Below are 15,679 nucleotides of genomic sequence, written 5' to 3' on the forward strand. Positions count from 1 at the left end.
TGTCCAGAGATAAAACCACTCGGCCGTCAAGCAACCACCGAAAATCATACATTAAGTTTCCCAGAAGCACCAGGTTTGGAGGCCAATTGCACCATTCAAAAGCTGGCTCCTCGGTATATTGCTTCGTCAATGATGCGAGTGCCGTACATTTCGCACCATGGCATGGAGTCGATTCCTTCGAACGACCAAGAAGCATATTGCCGTATCATCGTTTTGAGTATGCCGTTTTTGAAACAAAATGGTCAAACATCTAACGAAAAATGTTTTTTCTCACTGAAAAAATGTGAACAAAAAGTTGAACATTTTCTGTACTGCGAGATAAACAGGTAATTTGAGGGCGTAAAATGAACAGGAATTTGCGTTCGAGCAGATGTGTGAAACGATGTGAATGTAACTGTTGAATCTGTTATGTTAATCTCCATCGTTTTTCCTGTGGAATAAAATAGACAATTCTATCACAGATTTTTTTTCCTTTAATCCGCTAGAGCTGCTAGACCTATCCGTTTCACCCCGCATGTACCATTTTTTGGACAAATCACAATTTTTTTTCTAACAAATTAATCTACTATACCTTTCTGAATTATTTCCAAAATTGATCTAACGTGTTTTTGTGATTCTCTTTAGGATGTTAGAAGTAAAGATGGACATTTTGGTGATTGGTTAAGGTGGATTTGTAGATGTTTTTTTTTTTTATTTTTTGGATGACAATATCGTGATTATTATGCTCATGTCAGCTGGACGTCATCTAAATTGTTAAGTAGCGATTTTTTGGAAAAATTGCCAAAATGGCGGCTATTTGAAACAAATTAGCAGTTTTTTCAATAACGATCGCTATTAAAAAATTACAAAAAAAATTGATCTCAAAAACGACTTCATAGCAATTTAGATAATTAATATTTATATGCTGGAAAAAAATAGCCAAATCGGCCCACTAGATTCTAATACAAACGTACCACCATCTGATGAAACGCGCTTTTGCCATAACTAACTTTTGACGTAGGACTACATCTTTGATTTCTATATAGGGGGTCACTCTACGAAAAATGTAACGTTTATTAAGAGTTTTCAAATGCATATTACGCAGAATCGTTCTTAGGACATATGTTATAATATATACCATTAGACGGAAAATTTATCCAGCATTTTTTTCGCCTGAGACATTAACAATGGAAATAATAAAACAAGTGAGCAATTCAACAAATAAAAGAGGTAGGGTAATTTGGTCATATGGGGTGATTTGGACCACCCCTTTATCTCAAAAATTACGGCTCAACTTGATTTTTTTATAATGTCATTTCCTTCTATTGTTGAACCGTATGTACCTAAAGTAAAAAAAACTTTGGTAAAACTTCACAAGTAGAGGGAAACGGTAGCATAAACACAGCAAGCTCTCTGATCGTCAAAAAATGTGAGTTTTCCGATAGTGGTTTTAAGGTTTTTCCCACTAATTAAACAAACTTTTCGTGTATTGTGCAGTACAGTTCTGTTCGCCTACAGAAGAGGAACAATTTGATGTAGCGAAAATGTAAGTTTCATAACAATAAATGAAATTAATTGCATTTTAATTTTTGCATGTTGTGTGGGGTAATATGGACACGTTTTTGTGGGGTGAATTGGTCCTACAGGTTTGAGACTTTTCTTTGGTCTAATTGATTCCAGATGCCGCTGAATTACAAAAATAGGATGGACAGACAACGTTGGAAGAAGGAGGAGCTTGAAAGAGCAACGCAGGCCATCGATAACGGATTTTCTTTGACCAAGCATCAAAAGTGTTTGAAAATGCTCGACCAACAGTGAAAAGATTCATGCAGAATTCGAGATGATGTCAATCCAACTTTTCTGGTCTGGAATCTGGCCAAGACACCTGGTATCGATCCCAAAACATTGTTACTGATTGTAAAATTATCCCAAAATACTTCACATAAACATAAGTATGTTTTTTTTCGATGAAACACACACTGGACCAAATCACCCCGCATCAAATTTTAATGTCCAAAAATCATCTCTTTTATTTTATGATATAATAGGTAGATTGAAGCTTCATATAATGATTAAACATTATTTATTGAGAGAAAACAAGTGTAGCTCAGTATATAATGTGACATTTTTTTATTTAGACCGTATTGCTTTGGAAATATTAGGCAATTTGCTTAAGTGGTCCAAATTCCCCTCTTTTCCCCAATGTTTTGGGAGCGGATGCGAAGCTAAATCATGTATTCTGCATTCTTTCTTTCAACTTCCCACGGATGTTGCATGCAATACGAAATTATGTGCAATAAGTCGTTCTATCAAACAAATTAACAAGACCTTTTTCGACATGTTGAAATAATCAGATGCAAAATTTCATCAGAGCAACGAGGAAAGTGTCACCCATACCGTGATCGTTCGTCAATTGGACCTGAAAATCAATACAATTATCGAATTCCACTCGCTAACACAACTGTAAAATAGCAAAAGCAATACTTCAAATTGAAGATGACATCTATTAGTACATAACTGCTTTGCAGCCTAGTTAGCATATGCCATGTTATAGATAAGTGCAGTTGAAGATAGTCCAGTTATAACATGGGCGATTGTACAGCGAAAAATTATATCAATACAAGAAGGATGGCAGCGATTATCATGCGAGGACATATTGAGACCGCATTACATCGCAAAACAAAAATGAAACGAAATGAAATACTAAAAATCTTCATGACTCTTATTAATAATTCTCAATGACTCAATTCTCTCTATGGTAGATTGAGCAATAGAACCAATACGACTTTGTTTTTGAGTCTGCTCCCGATACCTTAAAATAAGACTTATAATAAGAATAAGATAATGTAAAGAAATCCCAATACCATATATGTATATTAAAGATAAAGCTTCATGATTTCATGTGTACTTTACCTCAAAATACCACGAAATAGTAAGTATTTTCAACTTGTTTTTTGTTTCTTCCCCATAAACTTCATCTACCATTCCACCCTGTTATGTGTCACACTGAAATTCATTAATCATTTTCAGTTGAACAGACGGTAATGAATACATATAACAAACGGCCCTACTCGAGTAAATCGCGAGTAATCGGTTTTCCACCTTACTACCCGTAGAGTTAGGAAAATTGTTTATATATAGATATAAAAATATATATTTAATAATTCGGCTTCTTTAAACTTATGTAACGGAGCCTGCAAAAATAAACGATTAAAAAACAAACGGCCCTTTTCAGAGCTACTATTTGAAGTTTCAAAAGAGTTAAACTAACAGATTTCTGAACAATGAAAAGAATTACATTTAAAAAAAACAACTGTTCTGAACAACAGTCCTACGTCAAATTTCTGCTGTGCCCCTAGGCTCAGACCCTTCTACTTTTTGCTGTCTGTCTTACCCTCGATGAAAACTGTCCGTTTCACCTTACCACCAAACATTCCTAACATCAGTTTCAATGCTGTCGATTATAGATTATCTACCGAAATATATCATTATTGAATAACATTTTGGAAACCACTCAAATTTTACGATGTCGGAGCCGCAAAACTCACATCCGCATGCATGATTTTCTGTTTTTGTTCACATTCTCAACCACGGAAGCCATCGTTGCCTGACCTAGACACGGAGGTCTAGCCGCGTTGAAAACCGTTGACTAACGACGGCTTGCTGCTCTTCCTAGTGGGACAAATGATAGAGAAAGCAAAACAGACTTGGTGCGTAACGTGCTGAATGAATTCCTATAGGTATCACGTGGTAAACGCAAACTATCTTCCACTGCGATAAGAAACATTGGCCCTACAATACCAGTGCTTCCACGCGGCGTGCATGGCCTGACGGGAACTTTCAAAAAAAATCAGTGAAATTCAACAGATAACTGTTAGATTCAACCGCATACTCATTCTCAACACTGCTACATTTTCTCAAATGGATAAGTTTTCGCGAAAAACTATTCATGTTGCCACTATATCGAATTAAAAGTGATTTACATGAATCTGTTTTTGCACATTTACCATTGGATTTTTACCATCAATCAATACCAACAATATCATCAATCGTTTTTCGGACCGCCAGAAGCCCCAGGGTAACGCTGAAGAACGCTCATTTCCAAAAATAGATTGATGCTTCGGTGTACCCATTCTTGTCAGTCGGCCTGGAAATATATCCCGCTGTGGTTGCCACAGTGATGTCCTTTGAACTACGTTTGCTCCCTTTTGAGTCGTTTTGTGTGGTGGCGGGATGTGGTTCATCTCTGCGTTGCTTCAAAGGTTTGATTTCCAATTGCTCCCGTGGCCCAAAGTGCATCCCCACGAGTTATTTATTGCGAAATCAACGCTCCCGCTCGACACTGGATCTACCATAATGTGTCCGGGGTTGTTTTCATGTGTGGGATGGGAAAATCATTAACACTATTCCTACCGGGACCGGTCAAATGACCGTTTTTAAGTTTTCAATTGGAATTTCTTACATTCAACGTAAGTGAATCGCCTTTAAACTTTACGACTTTTCCTCATATATATGTATGATACATTTTTCAATATTCACTTATTTTTTTATTGTTTATTTTCTGAGAAATATTTGTAGTCTGTCTTACCTACCACGACCGGTCATTTGACCGGTAGTACGATTTATACACTTTTGTAATAGTTTCTCTCTAAGACTCAATGCCAAAACTATAAAGTCGTTAGAAACAAAACATAATGTAGTTGTGGCACGATTTTATCCGAGAAGTGCCTTCCAGAAAATGGTTTACGGCACTTACAAGTGTTTACAGTTCTCGCTCGACTACCGGGTTAGCGGTGTTTATTTGCTTGATTGATATCCGATACGGTCCAGATCCTCGAATATTCTTACGCCATCTTATCTACTATGACGTAAAATAAATAAACTTATGACCAGAGATCGAAATTCTCGCTCGGCTGCGCGATAAATATTCAGTCACTCAATCTAGTTTTCGATGAACCGTGTATTGTTGATATTTTTGTCTCTTCCTTTTCACCGAAAATTCTTTTTCAGAGAGAAAGAGATATGGAAAATCTCTATCTCGGAAGTTCAACGAGAATGCTTTTTCGTCTCTCATTTGGTACTGAAAATGTGGAGCGAAAAATCAAAGCTAACTTTACCAACGTTAGGCTGTTAGAACAGCGTCAGTATAGTCTTGCGACACGAACAGAGTGCATCGAAACGTGAAAATCACAAAGAGCATACTTGGCAGTCTTTTATTATTATTTTGTAATATTCTATGTCATAGTACGTGTTATAAGTTCAATTTTCAAAATAGTGAACAAGACTAACAATACGTCGCAGTAAGCTTCACATTTTATCTTTTATTCATTTTTTTATCTATTTTGATTTACATTTTCATATTTTAGTTTTTATTTTCTCCGTTGAATATTTACCCCAAAATGTCAAGACGTTTGAGGAGTGCGAATGTATTATTAGAGAGAATAAATGATATCGATGCAGAATGTTCTGAAGATGATCAGGAAATTCTGGATATGGAAAACGACAATACGGAAAATTATGATCCATTTGAAACCGACTCGAACACCGATGAGAACGAAGAGAATATTTCGAACGTACGTAGACGACGAAAGAGCAGGAGATTTTTAGTTAGTTCCGATAGTGAGAATGAGGAAGAGGCAAGCGAAATTGCGATGGACGGAACTGTTTGGCAGGAAGTAAAAATAGGGTCTAATCCTGGAAGAGCACCTGGTCATAATATTTTTAGGGAAACATCAGGTCCGACTGGGTACAGTAAACGTAATATTATGAAAGGCGAAGTTAGGACGGCATTTTGTGTGATAATTGATAAGAATATAATCGAACTTATTCTGTATGCACGCGGCGCGTATGAGGCTAAGAATATAGATATAGCACTTCTGTGGAATAAAAAGTGGGGCCCGCCTTTTTCTCAAATACTATGAGTAGACATGACTTTACGGAGATTATGAGATTTATTCGATTTAACGACATAAATCAACGAAGCCAACGGTTAGAAACTGATAAATTCGCTATGATTTCCGAAGTTTGGTACAAGTTTATTTACAACAGTCAAAATTGTTATAAACCAGGACTATACATTACTATTGACGAACAATTGTTTCCAACGAAAGCAAGGTGTAGATTCACTCAATACATGCCCAATAAACCGGACAAATTTGGTATAAAATTTTGGTTAGCATCCGATGTACGCAGAAAATATATAATAAACGGCTTTCCATATTTGGGAAAAGATGAAAGTAGAGAACCCTCAGTTCCTCTTGGAGAGTTTGTCACTATGAAATTAGCAGAACCGTATGTAGGATGTGGAAGAAATATAACCACAGACAACTTTTTTACAAGCCTACCTTTAGCAACAAAACTTTTAGCAAAAAAAACTACGATTGTTGGACCAATTAGAGCAAATAGGAAAGAGCTACCAAAACTAGCAAAACTGAAAAACGACGACATGGCACTTTTCTCAAGCAAATTCTATCGCTCAAATAATTGTATGTTGACAATTTACAAAGCCAAACCAAGAAAGAAAGTTTTAATTCTCAGTTCAATGCACAACTCCGTACAAGTTGAAGAAAACGACACCCGAACACCGGAGACAATTCAATTGTATAATAGCACCAAATTTGGCGTAGATGTGACCGATCAAATGGCCAGAAATTATTCGGTAAAATCTAAATCTCGGAGATGGCCTTTGCAAGTATTTTTTAATATCTTGGATTTAGCCGGGATAAATGCATGGGTGTTATATAAAGAAACTGCGGGAGGAGAAATTACAAGACAGGAATTTCTATTCCAATTGGCAGAAGAACTTGCCATCGAATATCAACGAGAGCTCGGCAAAGAAAATCAACCAATACCCATCGCAAGTACAAGTACAGGTTCCCGTGAACGGAAAACATGTCAGATAAGGTATTGTAAAGATAATAAGACGAACAAAATCTGTCTAAAATGTAAAAAGTACGTATGCGGAAAATGTACAGTTGAGAAGCCCATTTGTAAAAAATGCGACGAAAAGGAATGAAATGTAGATTATGTACTCTTGGATAAAATAAAATATATTTTTATACTGGTAAACTGGCTATTGGTCTGCATTCAATATTGAAAAATATAAGTTGTGAAAGACAGGTCATTTGACCGGTCGCGGTAGGAATAGGTATACGTGAAGTGTCGGTAGGAATAGTGTTAATAGGGCTTTTTGTTATTAAAATTAGTTCTTACTTGCATGATCAAATTTAATTTACACGATATTATCTCCGTGTACACAGTTGGTAGCTAATTAATGTGTGTTTATAATAGCTTCATTGATGATGCGTTTGAAAGCCTGTTATCTCCTGCAGATTGTTTGAATTTGTTTATGAGCATTCTGAAAATTTACTGTCAATATATTCGATTGAAAAAATGGTAACGCTTAACGGTGCAAGTGTGTTCGCTACATTCAGTATTGAGATTAGTTTTCAACCAATAATTGCGTTCAAAGCCGCAACCAGTCAACTATGCCATTAGTTCATGAATATGATTATTTTTCCCGATAATCTCCGAGCCGATAGCAAATCACTCTGCAAATGCATTAAAATCGACTGCTAAAACCACATTGAGAGAAGTCAACATAGCAGCGGAACAAATGGATTAGGCTTCAGGAGGACCCGTTCCAACGGGAATACTTCCCATTAATGGCCTCCGACGACTTGTAGCAGCTCTAAAGTACCGTGCAGTTATTTTTCGGGCCGAGCTCGTAGGGCTAAGCGAGTGGTATGCCCGGGATCCTTCCACGCTATCTGCGCTCTCTCTGTGATGATGCTGCTGTTGCTGCTGCAGTAATCGCGTAGCATTAAATTTAAATGCGTGCTATTATCTGAGCGAAAATTTCGCTGCCTTCTTCTGCCAGAAACCAACATAATTCTCCCAGCATACACACAGACATCACAAACACACCGTTATTTTTGTGCTCTCTGGAAGGAAAATATGGCGCTGAACTTTTGTGCTGCGAAGGAATTTTTCTGAAGTGAAATATTATCCCGGAGCGCTGGCACGCTGGCGATGGCCGGAAGTGGACTATTTATCATTATTGTTAAACGCATTACAATAAATAATGAGCGCATGGGGCCATCTGTTTCGAATTGGAGAGATTTAAAACTTTTACGTGACTTTTGTTTGATTTTATCGAGGGTCTAGCGAGGCAAAGACGCCAAAGTGGACCACACCGTTCAAGCGATATATATTCTATTCAGAAAATTTGATGTATTAGATGGATAAATTTGGTAACTTTGCGAAGAGTGATGATGATGGTATCACTTCGGCGTGATTTTCGGTAATATTAGATAAAGTTAAACGATTCGTCTGTTTCCGGATAATATGTTATTAAGTTTTCACTAATAGATCTTTTTAGGTATTTATTTTAAACAAGATCAAATCACTTGGAACCGGAACCAGTTCAAGTTGAGACACACTCAAATGAATGAAAATAATAAACAAGTCAAGCTTGTTTTGAAACCATATGATATTCGAATGAGAAGGAAAAAAAAATCTCTATCCTTCGATTCGAAGACCGCCTAATTGTGCAGTAGCCGAAATTAATCGTCTAATTTAGCTATCGCAGCATTCGATGCGAAATCCATTGCCACTCCACCCCCTCCTACTCGGGCCCAAGGTATAATACGGAAACAAAATACCGAAAAACGATTGCCGGAAACAAAACACTCACCCGGACCACAACCGTAAATTTGGCTAGCGTTCATGGTTGGCCGTAATCAGGACTAACTCGCGCGTAAAATTATTCATCATGAATTTCCCATCTTCTCACCATTTGTAATTGGTTTTCATGCCACTGTTGCCTCCGCCATTGCCCCCGCCGACGCCGGCACAGTTTTGATCTTCTCTCAGCCGGCTTCAATTGCCATTTCGAGCCTGGTGTCGTAATATGCAAATTAGCCGATAAAAAGATCACTCCAGGTGACGCGTACCGAGAAGAAAGGCGGAGGAAACCAACAACAACATCAACACAAAGCAGAGAAAACAACATCGTGGGAAAAAACATGTACACCAGACAACAGAAGAAATAATAAAAACATGAACGAAGAATTACGATAGCTATTTATCGGCTGCGCGCGGTAACGGGGCTGCTTTTGCTTTCATCTTGCATCTCAACCTCCCCTTGCTGGATCTAGAAAAACAGGAGAAACAAAATGAGAAGAAGTGGGGAAAATCGTTTAAACAGGCAGCCTGAAGGTTTCCTCGGAACTGGATAATGCGTAAGAAATAGGGATGAACCGGATTTGCTCGAAAACGTTGGGTGTAATTTCAATATACCTCCGGTGAAATTCGTGACCGGCGAAAAAAAAACCCGTCTCAACTTACTCTAAATAGCCTCTAAGGTAATTCAACATTCTTACGCTGGGGTCAGTAATGCTCCCCGGAGTGAAAACAAGGATTGTGGATCCGTCAGTGCTCTTGCAATCATCCCACAGGGGTATAATTAACTTCCTCTGACTGCGAGTGGCTCGCGACGTATGAGAACTGATATTTCTCTGCCCAGAGAGATTAGCAACGCTTGATTGCAAGTTTTGATTTTGGATGTATTATTGCTCTGTTTTATCTGGTGCGATGTTCCGGTGGAGAATATCCGGTCAATGGTGGCACTGTCGAATCTTCCAGTCACCGTAGATGATGAAGCGTGATTTTTGGGGGATTAATGCCCACCCGGCAGAAGCAGAATTCACACAAACAAACATGGCATCGGCGGAACAAACATCGATAAATGGCACCTTGGATGGGTTGCCCGAATAATAAAAGAGCTCTGCGGCGAAAAAATAATAATTAATAGGGGTAGATTTGAAATTTCGGTTGTGTTTATTGTATTTTATATATCGATGAAGTATGAAGAAGTATATGAATTATTACACTTTGTGTTTTCTCGAGCATATATATTCAATTCGAAGCTGACAGTTATGAATATAATATTGTTATTTCAATAAATTGCTATTGAGTAATTCCAAAAATCAACCGAAAACCGGACGGTTTTGACGCCATATTTTTCGATTTTTTAAACCTTGAACATGTGGTGTCAGGTACCGAAAATCACAATTTTCATTTTCATATGACCAATTTTAATTGCGACTGATTTTTAATTCAGCTTTTTAAAAAAATCGTAACTAGAAATAAAGATGCCTGGGTAAAATATGACATACGCTATGTAAACCGCACTTTCGCGCTCCATTTCAGTTCGGGTACCACAACGCTAACTAGCTTCTCGTTAGTAACGTATTTATCATAAATTCACTCGACTGCTAGCCTTGCCAAGCCACCTTTAAATACGTGGTCTACCATGCCGCGGGGGGGCGAAAGAATAGGGCGGCGCACACTCCATTCTGATTCGTCATGATTTCTTATGATTTCACGCACCCACAGCCCACAGTAGCGGTAGGAAGTCTGCGGGCAACCGAGAGCGGTGCGGAACCGAAATTGATTTGCTATTTGAACTCGGGGCAAATCAATCAAGGCGAAAGTAGAAAGAGAAAATAAACGACTTAGTCATTGATATCAGTACTGGAAGCCTCGCACACTCGGAAAATTAATCATCTCTCTCGCAAAAGGCAAACGTTATCAGTAATGAAAGAAAAATATTACAGTCACTCGAACCATGGAACGTGGCGAGAAGGATAAGGGGAGAGCGGGGGCCGGTTAGGTCGGCAGGTTGCAACGGGCAAATTTTCTCGTCGGGTAGGATTTCAATTATTAAAATGACCGTCTCCCCCACAACCCCACTCCCCAACGGTTCACCCAACGCTTATCGCCACGGTTTGAGTCAAAAATTTGCTATGCCACTCATGTTCTAGCTCGCTCATTATGGCAATGAGTTATTGCGATGGAGGCCGGAAAGTTCATCGCGTTTGGCTAGTACCGAGCAGAATGGTGCCTTTTGAATTGTTTTTTCCCATTCCAGTCCGGAACTGGACCGAAGCGTTCGTGGAAAAAGTTTTTCATATGTTGAAAATAGTAATGGATGGTTTTGCGGAAGTTAGCTACACTCGAACATTTCAGTGTCAAATAATAACTGGAGGCATGTGTTCTCGTTGTACGCTGAGGGATCGTACGATTTTCGGAAAGCTTGCTCGTTTTACTCTATGCGTGATTAATGGAATGGGGTTCGGGCAGTAACATGCTAAAATTATGCAAATAAGTCAATGCATTCCTTCAAGAGGCTGAAATGTATGCCACAATCTACTAATATTTTAGCCACTCAAATAGAGTAGAAATTTGGTGCATATATATTTTTTGTTAATTTGGATATGGCAATGTGTTTGTCATGCTCAAGTACATTTTCTGTTTGCTTGACCGTGTTGCTCCATCGTAATCACCAACCCAAGGAGACGCATTGTTCATCGTAATTTAAGTTCATGTTGCTCCAAATTAATGCGATCGTCATCTATCAAAAATTCCACTCAAGATCGAATCATCCAAAGCTGAAGAAAGGCATTTTAATGTCGCGTTATAAACACGGTGTCATAATACTATTTTCAATTGCGACACTTTTTATGTAAATTCGTCGGCTAATTGAACAAAAACACGCAAATTAATTTTAGTTCATGCTGTGGCATTCACCGTGGGAATTATACAACAGTGAGTAAAGGCTTTGGTCCTGAAAGTTGTACGTAACCCCGCACATTTAGCCCGGATGTGTCCTTCGATTGGCCGTGAGCGAGACCAAGGCGGTCAGCGAAGACCCCCGCAGGGATGAACAGAAGTCAATGGGGTGGGTTAGACTGTTGTAGTTATTATTCCGCTTTATTGCAGTGATATTGGGGGGTGTAAACAAAAGTGGGTGACAATTGTGCTAAATGAACCACTTTGGTATAAACCCCTTCTGTGGGACTGAGAAGGGATTTCCCGCTACTATACCACGCAGCAAGCAGAGCGGCAGCCGCAGCAGTAAATAGCGACAGGACAAAACATAGTAATTTTCGGTTCCCATTTGGTCATCCTATCTTCTATTTTCCGCATTAAATTCCGCTTGGTTTGTTCCGAGTTTATGCGCAGGCAGCGCAGAAGTGCTGTCTTGCGATAGGAATGGGGGGAAGAGAATAAAAAGTGAAAATGAATCGGTTGAATAAATTTTCGAGAAGGGGTTTGTTGGCTCCAGGGGAGAACACTCTCTTTTTTTTGTGTTCAAGCTCCGAGCACGAAACTGAGATCCCAGCGGCTGTGGCAGCGATGGCGGTGGCGGCTGCCCCGGTTATCGGAGGGCTTCTCACAATGTTCAACTTTCCGCAAGTTGTGGCCATTTCCGATGAGGACGGAAGTACGCTCCGAGACCTACCCCATCGGAGCTGCTGCCTTTTGAAAGCGTGACTGTTCATTAATTACTCACTTCATAACGGTTGTATACACAAAGAAGCAGGCAGTCATAAATAAATTCAAGTGGATCTCAACCAAATTTGCACCGAGGGAAAAATGCACACATTTGTGTGGTGTTGAGTTGTTTCAGAAACAGTGATAGTTGTAACATTAGCTAGGCTTATCAGAATAATGCATTTTGAAATGTAGATACATTTTTATTGAACCAATTCATAGTTGAAATATCATTAATTTGAATATCACATGTTTTCGATTTTGTACTTATATCGCATAATACATATTATGAATGAGAATGTTAAGTGCTCTTAAAAAATATTTATTTTTCGTCTGTGTGCCTATAGCCAATGATGCAACGCAACCTGAATCCTACTTTTCTGTCTATTCTACATATCATTGAAATGTTTCGTTTTTGTCACGTTTATCGAAACATAAGAAATAACGTAAAAAGTTTAATTATTCATTAAATGATTGAAATAATATGGGTACCAACACGTTTAGTCCTGCGTTGGTCTCTGAGGACTCACATTGAATTTTCCGTCTTGTTCGCGCCGGTTTCAACGGACCGACAGTGTTATTTTCGTATGGAGAGTTTAGGTTAGGGTGGCAGCGAAAATGGTCATGTCAAATTTCAAAAACCGACCATGCACATTTTGTTTATTGGTCCAAAAATAACCTGTGTTAATGTACTCCGACTCTAATCACTTCGGCGCACAAAAACAAGCAGCCTTCCACTCCATGGTGTATCGTCTCCTCAACATACCAATGGAGAGAGATGATTACATAGCGGAGAGAAATATGGGTACGAGAGATGTTTTGTGGAGAAAATCCTTCGAAAACACGAGAAGAAAAAATGAAGTAAAAACAACACCACATTAGAACCTGAGAAGGAACATCACAAAAGGATCAGCCTACCGTACTATCGCAAAATAACCAAGTCCAGTCTACACTCCGGAAACACGGATTTCATGTGTTGTACAAAAGCGAGAGCACCCTGGAAGACCTTTTGTGCAATCTGAAAGATAGAATTCCACCGGATGAAAAATCAGGGATCTATCAGATTCCCTGCAAAGACTGTACTAGTGTATACATCGGTCAAACTCGTCGGAAATTCAAAACACGGGAACATAAGAATGCGGTGGATAATGAACGAGCCAACGAATCAAGTGAGGCAGCACACGCTTTAACTCAAGCCCACTGCGTAGATTGGGAGAAGGTAAAAATTATTAGAAATGTACGAAAAGCCTCACAGTTCAATGCATGGGAATCAATGTACATCTCAACCAGCGATTCCCCACTTATGAATGAAGAAGATGCACCAATATCATCTCAACTCTTCCATCTGACGAAGCTGATAACTCAGCAAAATATATCTTCGACAAGTACTGATAACCGTATGAATATGTGTTAGTGCTCCATCGTAAAAGGTCGGACACCGTCCAGTAGATGGGCAACATCGGGCCCGAAACCGGTCGACGAAAAAAGGTAATTTTAACCCTTTTAATGTTTGTTAGGATTATAAGTGTTGTGTCCTAGTTCCGTGTCGCGTCTCGTGAGTGAATAGTGAATGTGATTGCACATTCACAATAAATGTAGTAAGTAAATGTAGATACAAAATTATTAAGCAAAAAAATATTTTGTAGTATTTTCATGTTAATAAATAATTATTTTTTCATGTTAATAAAACATATTTTTCTCTACAAATTATTTTCGACGGTACAGGTTTTTGGTACAGATTTTCTGAAGAAAAAGTACATATGAAAAAGATCTTTATCCCTTCTGGTACATATGAAAATATGGCAACACTGGTCGAGCTGTTCCCTATTGAGAACCTCTGGAGAATGATGTTTCGACGGATTTATGTCGACAATTTCGACAATTTTCGACAATTTTCAACGGTTGTAGAGCTGAAAAGTGTCATTCTTCAATCGTGGAATGATATTGAACTGGCAACACTGAAAAATTTGACACAAAGTATACCAAGGCGTACCTTACAAGTAATCAACCGTTCTGGTGGTGTAACAGACTTTTTAACTGCTAGTGATCGTATTATTTTGAAAAAGCGTTTATGAAAAAAAAACATTTCAAACAATCATTCTTACAATCAAATATATTTACTCTTAAGTTGAAAAGCACTTAACATTGAAGAAAAAGTTCGAAAATTATAGATCTTCATGAATCGTCAAATATTAGGTTAAAGAAAAAGTAATCCATTGTTTTCGCGATAGCTGGTTTTAGTAATCAATATCTCGTATAATATCGATCATAAAATTTCAAGTTTGGGCTCGACATTTCACACTAAAAAACACCTTTTACTGGTTTTTGTTGATTCATTCAGTTGTAAGTTACATGGTGTTAACAATGAGAGTCAACAAAAAGAAAATTCGGTACATTTTTCACTTTTCTTTTATAATTGCGAAAATACGAGCCAGACCGCTGGAATTGTTAATGGTGTTAATGGTACTAATACTGTAACAGTAAAATACGTGCAATTTATTTTTTCAATTTAATTTTTTTCAAAATGTTTTTTTTAATTTAAGAAAACATTTTTTTAGTGTAATAAACTTAATTTAGATCTCTATATTCAACAAATGAATCGTTTGAAGCTAGCGATTAACCAGAAATGTCCAGAATTGGCCTACAGAGGAGGTGTTGTGTTCCATCAGGACAACTTAAGGCCACAAAACCACATGTTGCCACATTTTCATCTGTACCAGAGGGGTTACAAATTCATTCTCCAGATCTTGTATATTATAGAACCCTGGAAACGCCTCTAACACAACGAATCTTGTCCTTAAGAAACTGATCAATTATTGCAATTATTGCTTTTATGATCAGCAGCACCAAGCGATACTGCGGCGTAGAAGTCGTCATGTACCTTAATGTTGCTTTGTTAAAATGTAAGAAATTTCACACGCGGAAAAAAAAATCTGTATCAATCTGTACTTTTTGACGAAACGGTACTCTGTACCGTACAGAATCTTCATGAATCTACATCGATGTTTTAATGCATCCACCATATAGTCCGGACCTGGCACCAAGCGATTACCACCTTTTTCTCGCATTGCAAAACTTCCTAAGTGATGAGAAATTGGGATCAAGAGAAGATTGTAGAAATATATTGCTAGAGTTTTTCTCCACTAAGGACCAAGACTTGAGAGAGGTATTATAAAGCTACCTTTGGAATGGCAACAAATTTTACAACTAAACGGTGCGAATCGGACGATCCGAAGCATATTAAAAAAGATTTTGAATTTCACCATAAAATAATGGATTACTTTTTCCCCAACCTAATATATTGCTCAACCAATGGACCAGAGAAACTATCTAACGAGGAAAATTAGAAATGAGAATTTGT

Source organism: Toxorhynchites rutilus, chromosome 3 (assembly GCF_029784135.1).
Source record: "Toxorhynchites rutilus septentrionalis strain SRP chromosome 3, ASM2978413v1, whole genome shotgun sequence".
In the NCBI taxonomy this organism is placed as follows: domain Eukaryota; kingdom Metazoa; phylum Arthropoda; class Insecta; order Diptera; family Culicidae; genus Toxorhynchites; species Toxorhynchites rutilus.